The sequence below is a fragment of the Amphiprion ocellaris genome, chromosome 4 (assembly GCF_022539595.1).
Source record: "Amphiprion ocellaris isolate individual 3 ecotype Okinawa chromosome 4, ASM2253959v1, whole genome shotgun sequence".
NCBI classification, from domain to species: domain Eukaryota; kingdom Metazoa; phylum Chordata; class Actinopteri; family Pomacentridae; genus Amphiprion; species Amphiprion ocellaris.
The window spans coordinates 17,417,210-17,442,912 of NC_072769.1; the positions used below are offsets into that span (position 1 = coordinate 17,417,210).

At 39.5% G+C, this 25,703-nt stretch overlaps 1 protein-coding gene across 1 annotated transcript in view; it reads left to right on the plus strand.

Annotated features, from left to right (window-relative positions):
- Positions 1–12,468: 12,468 nt before the first annotated feature.
- The window catches only part of ctnna2 (catenin (cadherin-associated protein), alpha 2), a 343,745-nt gene continuing 330,510 nt past the window's right edge, over positions 12,469–25,703 (plus strand). Inside the window, exon 1 of the mRNA XM_055009627.1 lies at positions 12,469–12,793. The gene's annotated coding sequence lies outside the window, so the exon portion shown is untranslated. The remainder of the gene's footprint in view (positions 12,794–25,703) is intronic.

The window sequence follows — 25,703 nt, forward strand, 5'->3', positions numbered from 1 at the left end:
AATAGTAAATGTTTAAAGTCTTGTAGTTTGTAATGTGAAGAACTTGTAGTAGATTGTAATGTGTAATTGTATATTTAAGGTTTTCATAGGAAATTGTGTTTAATTCCTAGTGAAAGTGTTATTGTCTTTAAGATGTTATTTTGTAAATAAACATTTAACTATTTAAATAAGTGTAGTAGTTTCTTTCACTTTTTGTTTGGATAGGCGTAGTGAGAGACAGCCAGACAACGGGGTTAGACATAAGAGGTAGGCCAGCTCATACAGCATGGGGTGTACAAGCGGGAGTCGAACTCGGGCCTCAGCGGCGGGGACCTAGTACATACGTTAGAGGCGTAACCCGTAGAGCTACATGAGCACACATGTTCTCTCCTTGAAAACGTGTATAAATCCAATAGAAACTCAAGGGGTAGGGTTAGGGCTAATGAGCAAGGTCCTTACAGCTGGAATGAAAAATCGGGAAATTTAATATGACACATAAATATTTTTAATTTTAGTCCAAAGCAGCCGAATATTCTGAGAAATTAATTCTCGGTTTTTCCGTCCGCATCGTCGATATAGCTACCCTAAAGGTACTCTTTTTCAACCACGATGCGGACGGAAAAACAACAACTTTATTTTTGGAATTTTTTGGGTTAGTCTGTCTTATTATTAAATTATGAAAAAATTTTATTTTTTAAATAAATTCTTTTCGTACATTGCTACTGTCAGGACCTTCCTCTCCAACTCGAAACCCTACCTCTAGACTTTCTATTACATTGATGCACCTTTGCTGACAGCCAACACGTGTAATCATATAGCGCTGCGGGTTAAACCACTGACGCATGTAGTAGGTCCTCAACGTTGAGGCCCTGGTTCGATTCCCGCTCGCAATCCCGTGCTATATTAGTTGTTCTCATTTTTATTTCTACCCCATTGTCTGGCTGTCTCTCACTACCTCTATCCGTCAATTAAATGCAAAAGACTACAACACTTATTTACAAAATTCCTGTTTATTTATTACATACAATTCTTACATTTCTTACATCTTTTTCCCCCCACACTTTATTAAAGTTTAATTGTCTTTACTTTGTCCCATTTATTTAATTGCTTCTTTTTTATGTCTTTTCTTTCTTTAATCTTCTTCTTTCTAGAATTTAACACCAACCTTAAATTTTGGGTCATTTTTAGACATTTTGAAAAGCTATAAACTCAAACAGCGTAACCCCAACAGAGCTGAAATTTGGCCAGGATGTACTCCAGTCATGGGTGATCAAAAATTATCAAAACGCTCTGCAAAAGTCTGAGGGCGTGGAAATGGCGAGCCACGGAATGCGGCCATTTTGAAATATGATTCATATTTTGTCATTTTTGGACATTTTCAAAAATTATTAACTCAAACAGCGTAACGCTGAGAGAGCTCAAACTTGGTCAGGATGTACGCCAGTCATGGGTGATCAAATGTTATCAAAACGCTCCACAACAGTCTGAGGGCGTGGCCATGGTGACCACCAGAATTCGGCCATTTTGGATGTCTCGCCATGAAACAGGAAGTGCTGTCTAACTAGCCTGGACATGCATCAATCTGCCCCAAACTTTACATGTGTGATCAGGGTCCGACTCTAATCACATCCATAGGTCAATATACACTCACAGTCAGAGCGCCACCTGGCGGCCATTTTGAATGTCTCGCCATTAAACAGGAAGTGCTGTCTAATTAGCCAGTGCATGCTCCAATCTGCCTGAAATTTTACATGTATGATCAGAGTCCGGCCCTATTCACATCTTTGTGCCACTTGGCGGCCATTTTGGATTTCTCGCCATGAAACAGGAAGTGCTGTGTAACCAGCTTGTACATGCTCCAATCTGCCTGAAATTTTACATGTATGATCAGAGTCCAGCCCTAATCACATCTTTGTGCCACTTGGCGGCCATTTTGGATTTCTCGCCATGAAACAGGAAGTGCTGTGTAACCAGCCTGTACATGCTCCAATCTGCCTGAAATTTTACATGTATGATCAGAGTCTGGCCCTAATCACATCTTTGCGCCACTTGGCGGCCATTTTGGATTTCTCGCCATGAAACAGGAAGTGCTGTGTAACCAGCTTGTACATGCTCCAATCTGCCTGAAATTTTACATGTATGATCAGAGTCCAGCCCTAATCACATCTTTGTGCCACTTGGCGGCCATTTTGGATTTCTCGCCATGAAACAGGAAGTGCTGTGTAACCAGCCTGTACATGCTCCAATCTGCCTGAAATTTTACATGTATGATCAGAGTCCGGCCCTAATCACATCTTTGCGCCACTTGGCGGCCATTTTGGATTTCTCGCCATGAAACAGGAAGTGCTGTGTAACCAGCTTGTACATGCTCCAATCTGCCTGAAATTTTACATGTATGATCAGAGTCCAGCCCTAATCACATCTTTGTGCCACTTGGCGGCCATTTTGGATTTCTCGCCATGAAACAGGAAGTGCTGTGTAAGTAGCCTGTACATGCTCCAATCTGCCTGAAACTTTACTCTCTCAGTTGCAGCGCCTCCTGGTGGATATGCGTGGGCCAGTTGGGCTGCTTGGATGTGAGGACCCGTCCAACGCTGCTTGCAGCTATTATTGGTTTAGTGGTTGGAAGTCAATAAAACATTAGCGTCAGTCAAATTGAATGCGTCAGTGGATGGAAGTGGTGGTTGGTTTGTGCTGCTCTTCACTTCACTGCAGCTCCATGGCTCCATCTGCTGGACAGACAGAAGTGCAGCAGCTGATGGCAGCTTCTTTGACCTCACGCTGCTGTCAGACCCTAGATTAGGGTTTATTTCAGATATATATAATAGAAAATAGTAATTAAAAAATAAGCTGATGTTGTATTTTTGCAGCAGTGAGTTTTACAGGGTTAAAAGCAACCAGTCAAAGGTTATTACTGAGGATTTTAAACAAAAACATTCAGGCAAACAGTTAACATCATAGGGTGCCTGACATGTTTGTTTTTTTTCTGGGTCGATACAGATTTTTTTTGTAATCAAGGAGATCAGTAACCAAGATTTGGAATCGCTACACATTTGCAGAAAAAATAAAGTTTTTGAACAGCACATAAAGTTAAGTTAAAATTAAAATAATCACGAGTTGCAGCCTTTGCTTATTTATGTTTTACATGCTGAAGTTGTCCTTCAGTGTTTCACTGATCAGATTGTGCTGTGGGCAGGAACAAGATCAGAGGGAGGCAGCTGCAGCAGACCCAAAGTAGTTTCACATTCATTTATCTGATCAGATTTCAGGGGGCTTTTTTTTTTTTTTTTTTTTTTTTTTTAAAGAAATGGGACCAATAATTGAAAACATGCTAAATATCAGATGGGGTCATTGGTGTCACAGGACATCTGCAGACACAGGTCAAAGATTACAAGGAGTTTATTTAACGAATGAAACTAAAACCAACACAGAAAGGATGACTAAACCAAGGTGAAAACAAAAAGGGGAAACCAGACTGATTGTAGTAGAAAGGTTCTGGTTTCAAAGTCTCTGGTCTGGCAGAGAGCGGAAGAATGAAGAACCGGGCCTTCGTGGATTAAGGTGATTGAGAACAGGTGAATCAACCCCCACACCCGTGAGAGAGATGGATGGATGGATGGATGGATGGATAGATAGGTAGGGAGGTAGATGGACCACAGATAGATGGATGGATAGGTAGATTCTGCAGTGGGGAAATTTTCAGTGTGGCAGTAGCAGATAGGAAAAAAAGTAAAAAGAAAAGCAGCACTCAGTGCACAGATATAAATAGATGCTTTCTCCTTAGAGAAGAAATAGAAATGCTTGTAAAAAAAAAAAAAAAAAACCTTGTGAAATTGCACATATTGACTTATTTACATTTTACTGCAGTTAATTCATGGGTGATCGGAACTACTGGGAGCAGGCTTGATTGAACACAGTCTGACTGCTGCAGGAAGGAAGGACCTCCTTCAAACATCGTGGGTGAAGCAGTCTGTCCCTGAAGGAGCTGCCGGTGATGGTCCTGTTTCCTGCAGGGGGTGGGAGATGTCCTCCATGATAGACAACAGCTTTGTCATCATCCTCCTGTCTACCACCAGCCCAGGACAGAGCTTGCTTTCTTAACCAGTTTCTTTAGTGTCTTCCTGTCTGCAGCCGTGATGCTGCTGCTCCAGCAGACCACTCCATACAGGATGGCTGATACCACCACACAACCATAAAAGGTTCTCAGAATTGCTCCCTGCACCCCGAAGGACCTCAGTTTCCTGAGCAGGTGAAGTCTGTTCTGACCTTTCTTACACCGTGCGTTGGTGTTCTATCTCGAGACATGTTTGAATGTCTTTATCAATAAATGGTCAAACACATGTTGAGTGTCAGCTCAGCTCTTTGTTCCACACATGTATATGTTCCTATGTGATTGGTGTCTTGCAGTCAGAGTGTAAAGAATTGAAGCTGTCAGAGGCTTTCTGTGGTGAAGAGGCTGCAGGACATCAGCTGCTCCAACAGGTGACGCCTTTGTTCTTTGGCTCCAACCAGAACCAGCAATAAATCAGCATGAGCTGCAGGTTATCCACCTCATAGAGCGTATAATAAAGAAACCAAGAGGTTTTAGTTGATAGAGATAGCTGTTTCTAGTGAATGACCAGCAGTGTCTTGTTCAGGTTGTGAGGAGAAGTAAAAAGCTTACAGCAGCTGGTATTCCCAGGTAGTCTCCCATCCAAATACTAACCAGGCCCAACCCTGCTTAGCTTTGCAGATCAGATGAGATTGGGTATATTCAGTCTCAGAAACAAACCTACAATGTAAGTTCTGTACCTGACATGATTCAAATCTCCACTCCCACCTTTTATTTGTCCTTTGATTGCTCCAGTACTGATTGATGCCATCATTTAAGCCAATTTACAACAACACCTTGTAGGAAATGTGGTGCAGAGGTAAGTTCTGTGCCTCACATGTTGAAGGTCCATGGTTCAAATCCCCACTCACACTTTTTATGTGTCCTTTGGATGCTCCAGTACTAATTGCTAGCATCATTTAAGCAAAGTTAGAGCAGCATCTTATAGGACAGGTGGTGTAGAGGTAAGTTTTTTGCCTGGCATGTTGAAGGTCTCCGATTGAAATCCACCTTAGTACCTTTATTATCTTCACCTCCGTAATAGTTTTGTGTACCATGATTTATGAAAACTAACAGTTACACCCAGTAGGAAGGATAGCGCAGTGGTAAGTTATCTGCCTCTCATCTGGGAGGTTTTTGGTTCGAATCCAGCCCAGGGCTCTTTTGACACTTTTTAAGATAAGATAAAGATAAGATAAAGTTCTTTATTTGTCCCCACTCCAGGGGAAATTTACATTGTTACAGCAGCTTTATTTACAATATATACATACTTTGGCTGTATGACAACCTCTTTCAACCATCATTACAAAAAAGTCCATGAAGGACCTTGTGTGAAAGATAGCTCACACGTAGGTTGTGTGTCTGTCATGTGGAGGGTCACGGTTCGAATCCCCACTGGGAACCTTGTGGAGGATGATAGCGGAGTGGAAAGGTTGTGGTCTGTGGTGTGGAGTGTCAGTGGATTGGAGTTGAAGGGTGGTTCTAGCAAAAACAAGAAGTTGCCCGAAAGAGCGTAAAGAGCGTAAAGAGCGTGAAGAGCGTGAAGAGCGTGAAGAGCGTGAAGAGCGTGAAGAGCGTGAAGAGCGTGAAGAGCGTGAAGAGCGTGAAGAGCGTGAAGAGCGTGAAGAGCGTGAAGAGCGTGAAGAGCGTGAAGAGCGTGAAGAGCGTGAAGAGCGTAAAGAGCGTAAAGAGCGTAAAGAGCGTAAAGAGCGTAAAGAGCGTAAAGAGCGTAAAGAGCGTAAAGATTTTTGGAGAATTTTGCCCAAATGTGAAAAAAAAGCTTGAGCAGACTCGGGGATTGAACCTGCACTCTCCAGGTTCCAAACCACCATCACTACCTCTGGACTACCGGTCCTACATACCCAAATACAGGCTTTTATTCTATTCGTCAAGGCGGTGACATCAACACTGAAAGAAAAAAAAAACAATCCACAAAATCAAAAAAACAACATGATCTACCTACAACTTTTAAAGAACACGCTAAAAAACACAATACTAAAAAGTCACACTCTTCTCCTCATCACTCATTTTTACATTTTAACACAATCTCAAAGCCACACAAATCACATTCTTCATGTCAAATCACTTCTCTTCACTACAAATGGGAGAGAACAGCAAACAAATAAAATAAAACTTATGGCTTAAATATCTTCAAAATCTCTTTGCTATTCCTCTACATTCAAATTCCTCAACACCACTCAACAATCACCTGCAGGATCTCTTACTTCTTTCTTAGCTCTGACAAAACATCTTCAAGACTCTGAGAAGACAACTCATTTTCAACACATTTGCTGCTTCGTCTAAGTGTCCACACACATCTCCAGTCATCCACAGGCCTCACCACTGATCAGCTGCACAAACTTACATGTTAAACTTCTCCAAAGATAAAATACAGGCCCTTCTGTCTGATCACAACTTTTACTGGTGGCTCATATTTCAAGTTCATTTCCTTGCAAAGTCTTTATTTTGGATTAAAGTGGGATCTGTGACCAGGCAGATCACTTGTTTATTCTTAGCATTTGGATTTCACTGACATTCCTGTCATGTAGAAAAATAGAAATATCTTTGCATTGATTCAGCTAAACTAACTGCAGACACTGAGAGGCGTAAAGTTCAACAAATGCTGTTTTTATTTACTTCACTGGTGACATCAGTAGATGCTTGCAGTGAAACCACCACTGCAAATATTTATGCATTAAAGTATCGCAACTGAAAACTCTCTACAAACGTCCACTTCTAACACCACAAACATGATATTAGCTGAACATAAAAACATACACATATGTAACTCATCAAGACACACAAAAATGTAATTGACACCCATGACCAAAATCCAACAGGAAGTCAGCCATTTTGAATTATATGTCATATGTTTTGACGATTTTGGGTCATTTTTAGACATTTTCAAAAGCTATAAACTCAAACAGGGTAACACCGAGAGAGATGAAATTCGGCCAGGATGTACTACACACATGGGTGATCAAAAGTTATCAAAATGCTCCGCAAAAGTCTGAGGGCGTGGCCATGGCGGCCTCCTGAATTTTGATGCTTCGCCATGAAACATCAACTGCTGTGTAACTGCCCTAAACATGCTCCAATCTGCCTCAAACTTTACATGTGTGATCAGAGTCCAGTCTTGATCACATCCATAGGCCGACATGCACTCTCGGTCGCAGCGCCACCTGGTGGACGTGCGTGGAGTCGCCGACCAGCAAGGATGCGAGGACCCGTCCAACGCTGCTTGCAGCTTTAATTTTATGTTGTTGTATGTAAGCTGCTGAACACTTAAATTTCCCTCGGGATTAATAAAGTATCTATCTATCTATCTGTCTATCTATCTATCTATCCATCTATCTATCTATCTATCTATCTGTCTATCTATCTATCTATCTATCTATCTATCTATCTGCTGAACCTGAAACAGTAGACCCAACAGACAATCAACCTGCAAATCCTATCTACCATACTGTTAACACTTCACCTTGTATATATATTACCTTGCACTATTTGACACTTTTATATTTATTTTGCTTATTTCTATCTATCTATCTATCTATCTATCTATCTATCTATCTATCTATCTATCTATCTATCTATCTATCTATCTATCTATCTATCTATCTATCTATCTATCTATCTATCTATCTATCTATCTATCTGTGGTGGGGAAAAACTGCATTTAAATGATGTTGTTGACTCAAAGAGGATTGAGTCTGTCATCAGAAACAAAGATAGTGACAGAACAAGATATGAATTTCAGTAATAAAAGGTGAACTTATTATAGTTGCACTGAACTCCTACTGTGGGGCCTGTATTTCTAATATAGTACATTAGAATAGTATTCAGTTTGCACACATCCGATGAAATATCCTACTGTTTAAGTGATACAGTTTTGAATCATTTGACAATGAAGTGATTTTGCACAGAGTTCTACTCACCTCTGTTGTGTACTGTGTGCATACAAAAGCACATACACCATACAGTCCCTTGTATATTGTAATACAAACACACTGGATGAATAGCAATTGGCTGAAATCTCCCAGGAAATCTCAGTGTGACGCGATGTAGCTTCACAAGCAAAAAGGACCTTATCGTCTTGTCCTGCTCCATGCTGCATGGCTTGAGCTAAATATAACAGAGTAGTTGACAACTCCTCAAACTTGAAGATAGGTTTATTCCCAGAGTGGTTTTGGACCAGGAGGATCAGGCCAGTGAACCAGATAGTGAAAGGCTGGAATACACTGTGTGACAACTCTAAAACAACCCCATAGCCACTCTCTCCGCTCTGACAAATGAAGAATAGCTTGCTAACATGTTGCGCTGGATGACTGCCATGCACTAAAAACACAAGCAGATGCAGACAATAGGCTGCTGTTCTTGCTGTTTTCTTCCCCCAAGACAAAGTAGCAGGGAAGCACAGAAAAAGTATTTTGGCTAAAGACAATGCACACAACCTGAAAAAAAAAATATAAAAATAAAAAATACGAAGAAAAAATTTTCCCATTGCAATTACCAACCATCCTTTTCCAATTGTCCTGATTTAGATTTGGTTTTATTAAGATGTCTGTAGTTTTCAAAGCACATTGCTCTGTCATACTGAAGTCTTTAATTGAAGATTAATATTGTTAATGGGGTTGTTTTGCTTAAAGACTGCTCATGTTCAGCGAGAGTTCTTCTGCCACAGCTGCATAGCATCAAAAGTCCATCTAATTCGATGCCGTCTTACTCACCTAATATATTGGCTGGAACACTGTGTAATCCAATTTCCTTGGGAGACATAACTTCTCTGAGGCTTTCAGTGATTATCTACTCATTTCAGACTCTGTAATTGTCCTCAAGTTCAACAGACTATTGGCTTGAAAATAACTTTTTGAGTCTCCCCTCTAAGCGACCTGTGAGCTGAAATGGTGATGAATGATTAATTAACAGATTTCTCCAAATCTAAATGCCTTTGCAAATATCTAAAGAAGTGCTAAGCTCAATATGTAATGGCAGTTAGAATAAGAATAGAGGCGATAATTGTGCAAAAAAGGTTAAAAAAAGTCTTTAACTGTCATTAGTCAAGGGGATATTTTTGATTTCTTTATGTTAACACCTTTTTTTTCAATTTGGTTAACTGGAATGCTACATTTGGATGATTTACAGTTAGGCTACAGAATGCTTATTGCATGTTTAAACATTCTACAAATTACAATTTACTGATCAGTCAGTCAAGTAGACCTGTGTTTTCTTCTTTTTGCATGCAGTGAGCTGTCTCCTAGTGTACGTGCATGGCAGCGAAAGTTCTAAGAGTTTCCTCTTAAAACCAGTCCACTAAGCTTCTTCAAAGGAACTGACAGATAAATGGGTATCATTATGGCAGGCCAGCTGGGTTCAGGTGTATCCGAGTCTTGTTCGTGAGTGAAGCCAAGATGGATCAGGAGATTGACAGGAGGACTGATGATGTATTATGCAGGTACTGTACTGGACTATCAAGGTGAGGAGAGAGCTGAGCCCGAAGGCGAAGCTCACGATTAAACCCATCATTCTATGTTCCAAACATCACTTCTAGTCATGAGCTCTGGGCAGTGTCCGAAATTAGTTTCCTTTACAGTGCATCTGGGCTAACCCTAAGGGACAGGGTGAGGAGCTCAGATAACTGGAAGTAGCTCAGATTTGAACTCTTTCCATTACACAGAGAAGGACCCAGCTGTACAGTGCAGGCATCTGATTAGAATGTGTTCTGATTGCCAACTGGGAGGAGACCCTGGAAAAACCCAGAACAGCCAGAATGGACAACATGCATAGGTAATCTGGTCAGGGAGAGTTTTCAGATCCTCCAGGACCTAGAGTTGGAAGACGTGACTGTTTGGATCTGCCTTTTATAGTTTGTTACCACTTGTACCCAGATGAGTGGTGAAGAACTAAAGGATTGATTATATTAGTATATATCTTCAGTTATCTAAAGCTTAGTCAGACAAAGTTCAGGACTGTGATGGTACAAAGCACAATGCTTCTGCTTCTGGTAAACCTTTAAACTGATCCAATAGCCAAATGAAAAGAAGGCTGGTTGTGCTGGGTTCCAGGGAAGGTATGACAGCATACTGAAGTCTGTCATACTGGGTGAGGAAGTTCTTGTGGTTAAATTATCCAAAATACAAAACAACTTCAAGAAAAAAAAGATACATTTTTGAATCTTCCTCCTTTAATTTTGTGCTTATATAAATTTAAGTCAATAAATTACATTCATTACTTCATGTAAAATCACTAATGTTTGTAATTAGCTAGTCTGTGATCATTGGTGCAAATGGGGCACTAATTATGTGGCGTGATTTTTCTTTCTCACAGTGACTTTTATTGCAGTTCAGAGAAGTCATGTAGACTTGTTTTCAGCCTCACTGAATGAATCATGTTCTGAATGTAGCAAATAAGCAAAAATGGTAAAAGCCTGATGTTTTAGCTTCAATTTTTTGTGGGTGAGCAGACAGACCCTGTGTACTCTGCAGCTGCTGATACGACAGAGCAGAAGTGATGGGGATCAGCTGGTGGTGTTGTAGCCATTATATTCCAAAATTTCTGGGTCTTTTAATAATTTATAGCATCTAAAAGTTAGGTTTTATTGTAGCTACTGGAGTGGTGCTTCTCTACAGGACAGTTATTAGTCCCTCATAATAGCTTGTCTAAAAACAAAATTGGCTTAACATGGTTTAACCTTAATTCAAGTGTGCAGATGGTGACATTGTGGGTCTGATTCACCCATTAAATTTGATTGCATGAAAAAATAAATATGTCACTTAAAAGCAACTTCATTTCCTTTTATGTTGTGCAAAATTTTGGGATCTACATTCAGTATATACTTGATGGAACCACAAATTTAGCCTTTCCTTTACATTTATTGTGTTTCTGATAAAGGAGGAGTGCAAAGAGTAGGAAGAAGAATAGGAGTGGGAAACCTTATTGCCATCAAGGTCGCCTCAGATTTTTCAGTTTGACCTTCACTACAGTTTGACGTTATTTCATGAAGAAATCTTTGGAGTTGCAGGAAAACATCAGGTGTAAAATAACAGCATTACTGGATTCCATTCAGCTGTTACCTTGCATGCTAGCTCATTGCCACGTGTGGCAATACAATGGCTCCTTTGTTATGAGTAAGATTTTTGACTGTCCTTCAGTGAGATGTCAGAATATCTGTTTTGAAAAAAATGCATTTTGATAGAAAGTTCTGAAGCGAATGCCCTACGGGTTCTTATTTTAATGCATTTTTCTTATTTGAGTGGCTTTTTGGAAGGATTAGTTTAAAATCAAATAATACAGTAATATATATCTAGAGATATCTTTGTGTTTGTGGAAAATCATATATATTGTGTATTTTTTAAGAGGAAAAATATGCTGGTGCATGCTTTGAAGAAACAGTTGGTCCTTTGTACAGTTTGACAGTATTTCTTGGAAAAAACTTTGTAATATTAGGGAAAACTCACGTGTAAAATAACAGACTTACTGAATTCCATTCAGCCAATGGCTCTTTTTTCATGTTATGAGTAAGATTTGCGATTTTTATGCTGTTTATACAAAGTTCTAAACTTGATGTTCTTCATGTGCTATGTTTTTTTCATAATATTAATATTTTACATGTAATACATTTTTCTTCTTGGAGTGGGTTTTTGGAATGATGGTGATTAAATGTTTAAAACGTAGACACATCTTTGTGTTTGTGGCAAATTAGACAAGTTAATTAAACATTCAACAACAACAACAACAACAACAGCTTTAAACATACATACTTATAAAACAAAAGCAAATGAAAAAATAATTACTATCCTTTTTTTAAAACTGAAAAATATGCTGCTGCATGCCTTGGAAATATCATTAACCTAAGCTATTTACTTATTAGCAGTGGGAGAGTAACCTCTGAAGCCTATTAAACCACAAATCAAATATGCAATTTCACCAGTGAGGTGATTTTTAAAATATGATTCTTGATGAGTGTTTTTATTGAATGCAAAACTTAACGTGCATTGCAAATTAATCCCCCTTCTCCTGCAGAAAACTTAAATTAAACTTCTCTGTGTCAAACATAGTGTTGGTCCTCCGTAAAGTAACATTGACCTATCAAATTTTCTCCTACAGTGTCTGTGACATTCACAGGTAACTTTATTTTATAGTTTTCTGCTCTTTGTCATCTTCACTGCAAATACTAATTTAGTTTTCCCACTCTGTCTGTCTAAATGTGTTATGGTGTAAACACAGACATGAATTGTATTTTATTTTGACAACTGTTCCTACAATTGTTATTTCCACCTCGCTCCCAGAATGTGGGGAAGCTCAAAAATCCCACAATGTGTTCGCTCCCCGAACAGCGAATCACGCATGCGTCAACGGCGGAGATTCTCCTGATGAGACAACCCTGGAATCTACCACACAGCCCACTATGTTGCAAGCCTCGCCGCTACTAGCGCACCATCATCTGCATCTGCCTGCTCTGTTGTTGTGATTGGAGCGCTGGGAGGGGTCATTATTTCGCAGGGCGCCGTAAGAGGAGGAGGCATTTCTGAGACACCGACAGAAGCGTGTGGCTTTAGATTCAGCACCACAAGATTGAGGAAAGCGTCCGGATTGAGACGATTTTCACTCGTCGCCGTGGTTTAACTGAACGGGAGGACACCATCTTTTTGGGAGTACTCATCGAGACCAGGCGCTGTGCATAGTTTGTGGACCTGCAAGAGGTGTCATCTCCAACGGTGAAAGGTGCGTAGTTAGTTGGCCGCCGTGGTTTGTCAGCTGGGAGATTTTTTTAAATTTATTTTTTCTTGCTAGCAGCTTGGTAGCATTACACTTGCTGCTGCACTAACTGGCTCTGCTAACATTAGCTTAGGCGAGGTCCGGCTCTTCATTCATCATTGTGGTTTAGCTAATTGGCGGGGAAGCTAAATAAATCCCCGCACTGGAACACTTTACACTTTCAGTCACACAGCAGGCTTCACACGGCGTTTGTTTCCAGAGCTGGGCTAAAAATCTCTGCTAGCAGTATCTAACGCTACTCCGAGCTCTGCTATCCAGAGAGCCCGGTGCTGAAAGCCTGCTCCGACTGCCTGTCGGGTAGGGGCATGCTAGGCTGCTATGCTAGTGTGGTGGCTAAGCTAACAGACACCGGCCACTTTAATGCAAGTACAATAACGCTCCCACATCTGCATTAACACCTGTTTAATTATTCAGAGGCTGGGTAGCAAATCCCCCTACTTTCTTTACTGACATGAAAACTGTCTAGCTTCTTCTCGTCGTGTGTTTAACAGCGCTATTAAATTTCTTTGTCTGCTAATTTTGCGTCTTTGTTTAACTGACATTTTTGCCTACTCGTAAACTGGGAGCTGATTTTTGATTTCGTTAATTCGCCGTCTCGATCGCCTCAACGATGTAAAGTAGCAAACCGCCAGCTTTTCCATTCCTCGCCCTGCAAGTGCAACCTCACTTTAACGCCAAGTCTCTTTTAGCTCTTTCATTGCGGAGAATAATTAGTTTAAATAACCCAACAAGGAGAGCACAGCTAACTCAAGCTAAACATGTCCATGTGTTAAAACTCCCTTAACTGGTCATGTGGATTGCTTTAAATGCTAAAACAGTGTGTTGATCGCTCAGTAGCGTATGTTAAAAGACAGTCATTGCAAAATGTATTTTGCCAAGCAGGTTACATTTGTAGTTTACTGCTGGCCCATGACTAAATTGCTTTCCTGACTATTGCAAAATAATAATTGATGTTAGATTGTATGTGTTGTTGTTGTTGCCTTGTTTGCACACACACCTCATGCACTGCACTGCACGAGTCAGAGCAAAGCTTTGTGACCCAGTGTAGTTTGTCACATTCCCTCCCTGTAACTGGATATGTGGGGTCCCAGAGGCATCTAGAGGTCACATAGTGGCTGTATTTAGTTTCTGAACTTTTGATTGGCAAGGAAGCATGCTCACCCTCCCTGTCATGGGCTGTGTGGGCTTCTGTCTTTAACTCCGCATGTTTACCCTGTCACTCTATTTGCTAGAATAGGCAGCCTCCAGAGGGGACAAGAACAATCCAAATCATTTTTTGGAGTAAAAACAATAGTACCTTGGGGTCTAATGTGCTTAGAGAATAATGTTCGAAAATCAGTACAATATGGTTGACCTCCTCCCAAGGTGCGAGCAGATGTTATTAGTATTTAACTTCCGTAAAGTTCAATGTAGTGATACAGTTAATGATTATTCCATATTCAGTTTGTTCATAAAGTTAATCAATTATATACACTATCAGTCAAAAGTTTGGACACACGTTCTCATTCAATGCTTTTTATTTATTTGTATTATTTACTACATTGCAGATTAATATTGAAGATCAACACTTTTTTCTTTACAATATAATTCCATATGTATTCTTTTATAGATTTGATGTCTTCCATATTAATCTATAATGTAGAAAGTAATTAAATAAAAACCACTGAATGAGAAGGTGTGTTCAAACCTTTGACTGATAGTGTATGATGTCTAAAAAATGACAACAAAATAGTGACTAATGCCAATCATGCTTTCTCAGTGCCCAAGAGATTCTTAACATTTCTTGATTTTTCTGGACAGTCTTTTAAAATTCAACAACATTAAATTGAAATTGATGTAAAACTAGGAAATCAGCAAGTTCTCAAGGGTGCCACTGTGGGACCAGCTACTGTTTGGTATTTTTGCTTGTACAGTGACCTGAATGATTAGTTGATTGTTAACACTTCTGACAAGCTGACACTTAATTTTCCGATGAGTAACTATCAATCAGCTAATGATTTCAACACTAATTCAGTCTGTCCCTCAATTTGTAACAGTGCATTTCAAAATGTCCCATTGTTTGACATGGCAAAATGAAAAATGGCATTGGTAGTTGCAGTAATTTTGCTTAACAAAAACTATATAAACTACTGAATAGGTCTTTTTAGGAAATAATACATAGAGGCAGACAAGGCAAGAGCTGTGATTCCAGGCTGCAAAGCATGGACAGACTCTTCTCTGCCCTTTGGGAAATAACCACATATGTGTATCACTGTCTAACCATCTGCCTAAGATCATATTTCATGCAAGACTTATTTGTTTTTAACCCTTTTAATTTTTAAATTTTTTTTGTAATTGTTCAGTAGATTACATCTATGTCAAGGATTATGCTGCCATACTAAAATATTAACCAACGCTAAGCATGGTTTAGTGAGAAACACAATGTTTCATTGTAACTTTTTTAATTACTTTGAGTCACTGGGAAAGTTGACCATTTGATTTGACTTCAAAATGAAAATCACTTGTAGATACACCAAGGCAACACAGTCAAAAAGATCTGTCCTTGATTGAGAAACATCAGTTTGAAGTAGTTCTGAGACACAGTTCAGCTAATATGCAGCCCTTTTCTTGTTTCATAACAGCAAATTACAGGGTTTGACAGCCACCTGTATGTAATAATCTAAATGCTTTTGGCTCATTTACTGTACGTCAGCTGCTGCATAAAACCTCTTTCTTTCATTGGGGATAAGGAAAGGGCATAATTTATGGGTGAGACTGTGCAATCAATGGCAGCCGGGAGTGCATTGTGTTCCTTGTCTCCCGGGAGAGGAAGCGATATTGGCTGACTACCATGGAACCCCCTGTTGTTGTTACACTGAAGCAGGGCTTTAACGTAGCCATGGTTCCCCTGCTAAGTGGAACAGGACTGATTCTCCTCCTAGGCCCCGTCTCACTCTAGCTCTCACACAAATGTTTGATAGTGTTTAAGAGATGAGAGATGAGGCAGTAGAAACAACACAACACAATCAATAGTTGTTGCGCCCCTGTCTACCACATCAATTTTAACTCTCCTAACCTCAGGGTTTGCATTACCCTGTCCTGCAGTGTGGAACTGCATTGACCTGACAGCAGACATTCTCACCAGGGTTTTGGCTAAGCATGTATGTTCTCAGATGTTGTTATCATAATAATATTGGTCTGCATGTGGGGATAGATAACTCTTTTTCAGCCTACTCAACAGTAGGTGACATACTATGTCACATCGGCTAGATTAATTTGCTGCTTCTTTGATGGTTTATTGAACGTTATCCTACACTGGACTATAAAGAACAAAACAAAAGAAAGAGGAAAAGAAAAGAGAACTTTATTGTTAAAGGGGAACAATAAAGTAGATGATCCAGCAATGCTTGAATATATAGTGTCAGCAGCAGTTTGGCACAGTAAGAAAGAACAAGGGTGCTCTCTTAAGTTTCACAACTACACCCACAATGGCTGATTCAGTGAACGTTTGTATTGTTCCAAGGCAAGCTTTATCCAGGACTGTCATTATTAAAAAAAAAAAAAAAAAAAAAAAATCCATCCATCCACCCATTCTTTAATTACTCATAAGTCTGTGGGTGAGCTGAATACCATTTTAACACAAAACTGTTCACAAAGCATTGGGAATCTGTTCCTTATAAAGCTAATAAAATTTAAATAAAGTGCAAAATATGTGCATCCTTTCTGTCATCACAACTTGACTTGTGTGGAAATGTTCAATTAAACTTTAATATCTTATGCAGCTTGGATCTTATATTCAGGTTGCAACTAAATTTTTAACAACACTTCCTTTTAGCCGACGAAAGCTGCTAACAGATCTGCACATATTTTAAGGTTTAGGGTGGATTAGAAATTGCAATGTGGAATGTCAAATTTAACTTAATGATGTAACGCTCGGGACCCAAACATTTCAAAGAAGGTGCTCCCTTTATGTTTCTCTGACCTGCCATACAGTGTGCTTTATTGTTTTCATGCAGCCAGTTGTATGTTTGTGGCCATTTTACTTGGCCAGTAGTGATATATCTCATATGGGTTGAGTTGCTGCCATGGCTCATCAGGCTTTTAGCATGAGCTCTTACCCTCTAAATAAAGTAGTCAGTTTCATGTAATGGTGACACTGGATAAAATGACAAAAAATGTTAGTGACCAGCTGGTAAACCAAGATTTTAATATACATTATACTACAGTTTACCTATTTTTAGATCATTTAACTGATACACATTCCTATGGAAAATGGGGAAGAAATCTGGAGAACACTGTGACAGTGCTACTGCAAAAGAGCCACAGTAGGTAGATGAATCCATCAGCAATTACTTTTTAACACTAGGGCTGGACCCGAATATCCGAATATTTGGTCGTTATGGTGGTATCCGAATATTTATTTTGAGATCTGAATATTTGGATTGTCTTTATGTTGTGCATTGTTGTCTTTTTTGTAGTATAATGTGCAGTGTGATTTCATATGCATGATACAAAATGCCACACATTCAGGCGAAAATGCAATTTAGTTTTTGAAGAATGTGATTGGCAGCAGTTTCAGATTAGCACTGGACAGTGTTTCACCTCACTGTTAAATTGTGCTGACTTATTTATTTTTCAAATGCTTTCTCAGTCGACTAGTCTAACTCAAAATTTCTGGAAAATAGTTGTTGGGAACCTTCCTTAGAACATACACTTTGATCTTGGGAACATGCAGTAGATGTGCTTACTTATTTGACAACAGGCTTTTTGTTGGTCAAATGTTGGAAATTGTTCAAATCAGCAAAGCATTGAAACTCAGTGACTCTCCCTCCACAATTAAAGTTGTTCTTTGATAACAACTTTAATAAAAGGGGTGAAATTAAGTGTAATAAAGTTTTCATCGTATCAGTGGAAAACACGCATGGGGAGAGAGCAGATGGAGGTCATTACTCCTAAGAATTGAGAGAGTAAAATTTTTTTACTGAGCAGGCAGCACCTCTTCTTATTGAGATGTTACAACCGGAGTGTTATGCCAGGCTGCTGCCAAGACTTTCACTACTGTTTTAATGATTCTCCTCCAGCCTCCCACAGATGTCACGATCTCCGGGGAAAGATTATTGATTTTGACAAGACTGAATTGTTAATAGTATTTTTCTCTTGTTGGTTGGTGGCCCTATCAGTTTTGAGTGTGTGAAACAACAACAAAACCAGAGCTAATTTGCAGAATTTGTCCACCTGATGTATTTCACTTTATCGCCTTTCACGGGCTACCTCTCATTGTAGGAATTCATTGTATTCATGCGAACAAGGATGGCATGAAATGTAAGCATCACAGAATATCTTTTCAAAGTCAGAGCTTCCTGTAAAAGTCACTTGGCATCTGTTTTTTTTTTTTTTATCAACACAAATATGGAAAAATATGCTGTACATAATGTTGTATTTTCAGTGACATGGATATTCTTATTTGTATGTGGTAAAAAGATTATATTTAATAGTTTCTCACAGCCATAGGCATTCAGTGATTGTAGATGCAGCATGCCGGCATTAATGAATAGGCACTAACAATGGGGTTTAGTGAAGTGTGTCATTTGTGTGCAAACATTCAGGGTCATCCTGACTTGCACAGTTGTTGTTTCTCTAGCTGCGCGAGGTCATGTCAACACACTCTGCGCTTGAAAGTTCTCTCGCTGCTTCTGCTCTGTCTTTATTCTTCATTGTGCCACCTTATTGTTTTGATCTCATCAAAACCAAGTCTGTGTGGAGAGTGTTGCTAGAGGGCATTCAAGTCTCTCATCTTCTCAGTTGTTCTGTGCTTCGGAGGCCTCACTTTTCTCGGACACACTCCCTTCTTTCCACCCCCACCACGGGCTACATCTGGGACCAGAACGGGCCCCATGTATTGGCCAGCTCCTCCCCCACAGTGTGTGTGCTCTGTCTTGGTGAATTAACTTTTCTATTGTTGGGTGACTGCTTTTCTTCTCTTTTCTTACAGAAAATCTATATGCTGACCAGAGGCGATTCAGGGATTTGACATTCGTAGCTTAGCCTAGAAGCTTGCAATGGGTGACTGGGGACGTACTTTTTTTTTCTCTCTCAAAAAGTTAATTTAAACTGAACCTCAACCTCAGTCAAGATAAGATGGATCTTTTCTATAAATAAACTAAAAACTGGGGTGTTTAAGGCTTAGAATGTGGCAGCTGCTTACTGATTTTCACAGAAATGCCTGACAGTGCAATAGATGAATACAGCTTTCAGCGTGTTCCCCCCTCAGAAATTATCCTCATAAGTTGGCGTACTTTCCTTACTGTTATATTCCTTTCTCTTATTTTTCTATCTCAGAGTTACTCATTATTTGCCCACCATTTTATCTCTTTAAAAGAGGCAGGGACCTTAGGTGCCAATCTGTAAACAAGACAGTAAGTTCCCCCAAAAGTGTACACGCATGCCACTTAATTTTGTCTCTGTTTTACCGAAATGAAAGAAAAGGATAATTACTTGGATTTGTTAGGAGGTAACCTATTTTTTTCAACAGCTGAAGACATAATGCGGATGTCAAACATGTATTAGCTGGCTCAATCCCATTCATTTTTAATGCTAGTTTTATGGGGATGTTTTGAATGCCATTCGTTTGGCTCTTGCTCACAAAGATGATGTAATCATTCTTAATTCCACTTACAAAACTCTCAATGGCTCAATGGTTTTATACCAGCTCCTGCTAGCAGTTACCACTTCCAATTTTGGATTCTGTCTCAGCTGTTACTGCTGCTGGCAGTAGTTGGTGTATCATATTTTATATTTTTCTAAGGAAAAATGCACCTAAGAAGATTAGTTGGTCTTGAGCTGAAATTGAAAGTTATTGGGATTGACTGCATTATGTGTCTCATGACATGACAAGCAATGTCTCCATGATGGTCAGACACTGAAAAAGGAAAAGGTTCCCCCATCTTCTGTCTCCTGAAGCCAAGATACATAGCACAATTAATGTCCACGTCTACAACATGCAGGCCAATGATAAAGATATTCAGGGCATTAACGCAGAAAACATATCTCTAACAAGAGCAGTCAGGCTGACATAAGTTTTACTTACTTGTTTCTTTTTCACATGGTAAATGTAGCTTCTTTACTTGCAGCAGCTAGTGTGCTGTCATTTCTTTAAAGCAAACCATTGCTGGATATCATAACAGGAGAGTGACAAATGTTGTAAAAAATGAAATTGCAAAGAGTTGTACTTCTCTCCCGCAAAGTCATAAAACACAGCAGTTGTTGTTTTTTTTTATAAACATCTCTGGCTTAAATTTATTGTTATGTTGTGGTTTTGAAAAAAAACAAACAAACAAAAAAACCCAGCAGATTTCAGTGCTAAAGTTCTCCAATATAATTAATTCTAAATGAAATATTACCATAAGTTATGTAATTACTTTCATATAGCCTCAGATCACAGTACTCTGATATTATCTGGCATTTAAATCCATGCATTTAAGGCTGTTACTAATATAGAAATAAGCAGGGGAGAACTTTTATGTAGCTATTAATTAGATGATGTTTGAAATGCAGAAATGACACGAATGATTTAGAAATACAAGATTGCATGCATGTTCATAACTGTCTTTATTCTTTAAAACTGTGTATCACTTTGACACACAAATCCCATGTCTGATGCGGGATTATAAACCTGTGTTCACATTTGACCTATTTATACTAGACCACTGTCACGGGTTAATCCCAGACGTTAAACCATGACTGTAACTGTCATGGGATTACGCCATGTGCCCAGTAATAAGATCCAAGCCTTTGAATATAGTTCCATACTTCTGTTTTTTTATGAAGAGCCACATAGAATTCTGCGAGGCTTTAGATGAATAGTATTTGCTGAACAAAGTTGTATGTTTGCTACCTTTAACCTGCTTATTGCAGTCAGTGTTAACAGCTATTCTGATGTACATATGGAGCATTAATGTAGTAGTGAAGATCATTATTTTTATTGTCTTAATAAAATGCAGTACCATCCTAGCAGAGCATTAGTGTCTATTGGCTCTTTACAACAGGTAAGGGCCATAGGTAAGAATGGAAAGTTGTTTCTAACACAAGATGTATCAATGTTTGGCTAACAGACATGAAGTTGATGCTTGTAAAGGAGAGGAAGGATGAGGAAAACAAATTCTTTGCTGTAAGGCCGAGAATAACAAATTGATTAAGGAGTAAAACTCGATTAGACAAGATTGTTCTTGTGGGATGGATGGACATCACTCTGTGTGATGTATTTTCTTGCTTGCAGTACATTAAAAAAAAAAAAAAAAAATTTGCAATTAGTAGCTTTCCAAAGGGGAGTTTGAACGATATTTGCTCCAAGAGTGCGTAGTCATGCATTTAAGAGTTCATTTTGGGATTTAGTTGGGAGGTACCCAAATGTTCACCATGTGCTTTGACTGCACAGTACACTCCACCAGGTATACACTCGTCTACTGCTGAGAGATTCTCATTTTTGGGTATCACACTTTGTCTCTGACTCAGTCCATAACAGTCACAGCTATACCTAAACACAGCATAAAGTCACAATTACAATTAATAATTACCACTAAATGTCAGTAATAATAGTAAAACTATTAAAAAAACAATCCCTTTCAGTTTGACTTATGATAATAAAAGCAAAACTTTAAAAGCAATAAAGTTTTAAGCAGTGTTTATTGTATTATATGCACAACTCAGGCCGGGCATTTAGAGAAAGACATTAATATTTAACTATTCACTAAGACAGGCATGATCTATAGGATGAAAAAACAACAAGATTTTTTCCGAAGAGCAGTTCATTTCAACGTTGTTTGAGGTGTCCCAAGATGTCCCTGCCAAGAGGTCGGGGGCAGGTTTTTCAGAAGATGTGGCTTAAGAGTGTTTATTTAGCTTTGCACTGTGTGCATTATGCTTTTAAAGAAGGCTTTTGAATTCCTAAGAGGACATGGCTGCTTTGAGAATTTCACAGGTTGTGCCCTACTTTGATCAACCTATTTTGGCCACTCTGAGAACATTGCTCTGGAGAGCAGCGATATGGCAGGTTGAGCCTTGACTTCTGCTTTTAGAGACTCCCCCTTACGTATTTAACTCTGCTCTGAATCTGGGTCATTGCAGTGTCGGCGCATTAACTTTCCATAATGACATATGACAGGGTTTGTAGTCACAAAGTTAGTGTCATATGGTTAAAAAAAAAAAAAAAAGCCCTGATGCCCATTTTATGCAGTGCAAGCAGAGTTTAAAACTTTGAATATTTTTATCTTTGAAAAATATGCATACATTTGCCAAGCTGCAGGGCCAAAAATATTCTAAGAAAAAGACATTTCACCTAAAATCAATAATATATAGTGCATTCAGAGAGTATTCAGACTGGTCTTCATATTCCTCATCAATCTACGTTCAGTACCCAATATCGACAAAGTAAAATTTTAAATATCATATGTAGGGTTGGGCAGTTGGACGATGCCATTGTTCATTGCTGATGGCTGACAGAGCTCACACACACAGAGGCGGTGGGGTTCACCCAGCCACTCAATTCCAGTGTAATGATACAAGTCCATCCATTATCTATACACCTCTTAATCCTCAGTAGGGTGGCAGTAGGGATCCCGGCACTTCCCGGGATCATTCTGCACGCGAACTGGGGATCTTCTAGCTGCAAGGCGAAAGTGCTAACCACCAAGCCACTGTGCAGCCATAATGATGCAAATATTATTATTAAAGATGCAACTGAATTAGGAGGAAAAGGAGCAGAAGGAAGGAAGCAGTAAATGACTGTACCTGAGCTTTAAGGCACGTAAGCAGTCTTTGAAAATATAGTGCAGAGTCAGTGGTCCATAGTGCTGCAGCCTAACAGGAGTTATGAAAGTTATGTAAAGTGCAACAGCTCAATGCAATGTAAATGCAGAAACATGAGGTTGAATTTGTGACAGCCATGGCCAGAGAAACATGATAATTGCTTCATCACTGTAGCAGTGACACTGCTGGTATGTTAGCCAAGCTTTGTGGCAAATGAAATTGAGCATCTGTTGACCACATTTTCTGCTGGTGGAAACAACATGTGTGTAAATAGGGATGGTAATATGCATATATAAAGATATGCTAATTAGCCATGTGGTCTGTATTGCTTATGCTAATTAGCGGTGTGGAGACATTGCCTGGGTGCTTACTGCCTGGCGAGGAAGCAAGCTAGTTTGGTGAAAGCTGTACTGTTGAAAGATTCTTCAGGAAAAGACTAACCCAGAAATACACTAGAATAATCTAGTTTTTTTTTGTCAAATGAAAGAAAAGAGCCTCTGCCTTCTATGGCAATGTTTTACTATATACCGCTGGATCATATGGCAGTTCAGTTAGATGCTTAAAATTTATTGCGGGTGCTTCCCATTTCTCTTGATCTTCTTTCTACGCTTTGACCGGAGTGCATTTGTGGCAAAATCAATTGATTCGACATGATTAGTAAAGGTGGCTGCACAGTGAATCGGTGGTTAGCACCATCGCCTTGCAGCAGAAGATTTGCGGTTTGCTACTGGCCTGGGCCTGGGATCTTTCTGCATGGAGTTTGCATGTTCTCCCTGTGCATGCGTAGGTTTTCTCCGGCTTCTCCGGCTTTCTCCCGCAGTCCAAAAACATGCTGAGGTTGATTAGTAATTCTAAATTGTCTGTAGGTGTGAATGCGAGTGTCATTGTTTGTCTCTATGTGTAGCCCTCAGATAGACTGGCGACCCTGTCCAGGGTGTCCCCTGCCTTCTCGCTAAGTCAGCTGGGATAGACTACAGCCCCTCCCGACCCTCATGACGATTAAGCGGTGTATAGATAAAGGATGGGTGAATGTATGGATGATTAGTAAAGGCACGCATCGCCGATACAAGGTCTTACAGCAATGCAGCACACAGCAACAACCCAGACATGAAGTTGAAGGAACTGCTTCAGGCTCAGGACCAGGGTTGTGTCAAGTCTCAGATCAGGGGAAAAATATCCAGCAAACAGGAATGAAGGGCTTTGGTAAGAGAGGCCCCCGAGAAGAACCCAATGGTCCCCAGATCCTTAGTTTTGATGGGACAATCATCTAGAACAACAACCTTCGCTACAGCACTCCATGGATCTGAACTTTACAGCAGAGTGACGAGATGGAGCCGTTTCTGCAGTGAAAGATAGATGAAAATTCATTTGGAGTTTGGAAAAAAGACCCTAATGGATTCTCAGACTGAGAAGCATGCCTCTCTGGTGTGATGAAACCAATATAAAACTGTTTGGCCTCACTTGTAAATGTCACGTGTTGAGGAAACCAGACATGGCTCACACATACCCAAAAGCACTGCAACAGTAAAACACAGAGGTAGCAGCATGATGCTGTGGGGGTGTGTTTTGGCAGCATAGACACTGGTCAGGATTGAGAGAAAGCTGAACAGAGCAAAGTACAGAGATTTGCTTAAGAAAAAAAAAACTGTTCTGGAGAGCAGTCTAGGCAGAAGGTTCACCCACCAGCAGAACAAAAACTCTAAGTACACAGCCAAGAGAACGCTAGCGTGGCATAGGAACAACTCTGTGAATGTCCTTGAGTGGCCCAGAGTCTTGACTTGAACCCAGTTGCACATCTTGGGAGAAACCTGAAAATTCCTGTCCACCAACGGCTCCCATCCAACCTGGCGGAGCTTGAGGGGATCTTCAGAAAAAGTAATAACAGAAAATTCCCCATTTCAGATGTGCAAAGCCCAAGAAAACTCGAGGCTATAATCAAGATCAAAGGTGTTTCAACTAAGAATTTGGTGAAAACTTCTGTCATTGTGACATTCCAGCTCTTTCTTTTGAAGACATTTACAAATGTTTCTTTTTTGGTTCAGTGTTCCATTTGGCATTGTGATGTCCCGATCAATAAATCCAAATCCTTAACTTTGCTATTGAATGTGAAAAGAGAAATAATTATCAAGCTCATTCTCAAGCAGTGTGAAGAATTACTGGCATTTTTGAAAGCATCTTGTCCTGTTGTATTATTCACTGCTGCTTTCTGAAGCAACACAAGGTTTCATAAGGCCACATTAAACCTTAAAACCACTTTTTGTCATTGGTATGAGCAAGGCTTTGCAAAAAAATTTATGTTTTAGCAATAACTGTGCAGTTGTAGCTTTACTCTCTTAAACATTTTGGTATACATTTTGCATTGTTAAATGTAAATAAAAACTACAAATTTAAAAGTACTAAACAACACTTGTTTTAACACTTCATCTGTCCTTATTTCTCTGCCCCTAAATGCTTATCATGTATTAACCTCATTTGTTAATGCATTTGATGTAGTGAAGTTAATCCATGCCCACATGGCCTCTCAGAGGCGAGGTGTCTTGAGTTTGATTCTGCCTTTAAGAGCAACAGATCAGTTTTAAAACACAATAACAAGCCCAAACGATCAAATTGAAACTGTACTGTAATAGCCTAATTTAGCTTTAAATAATACTTAAAATAATCAGCCAATGTGAGATATATGTGCGAAGGAATCATTAAACTTTCACAAAAGGAAAAGACTGTGAAGCACTTTGTTATCCACAAATTGCAATTTTCTCTCTTAATTTACTGTACTTTTTAAATTTTACAGATTGACAGATTGCATTCTGTGGCTTCAAGTCTATATTTGAACCTAAAGCTCCCTCAAAATACCCATGCGTCTGGTACAGTTGTGTGAAAATGAACAATGCAAAGTGAATCATGCGTGTTATGGCTGTGCTGAATGGCTATGATGTGGCCAGTTACACTTCTCTTGTTGTATAACCATGTAAAGGGAAAATGCAGTGTATGAATTCCTGCCTCATGACTCTGAGTTGGTATGTACATCTGACACTTTGGCAACAATTTTTTGCAAACATTTTGTCTACATTCTGCA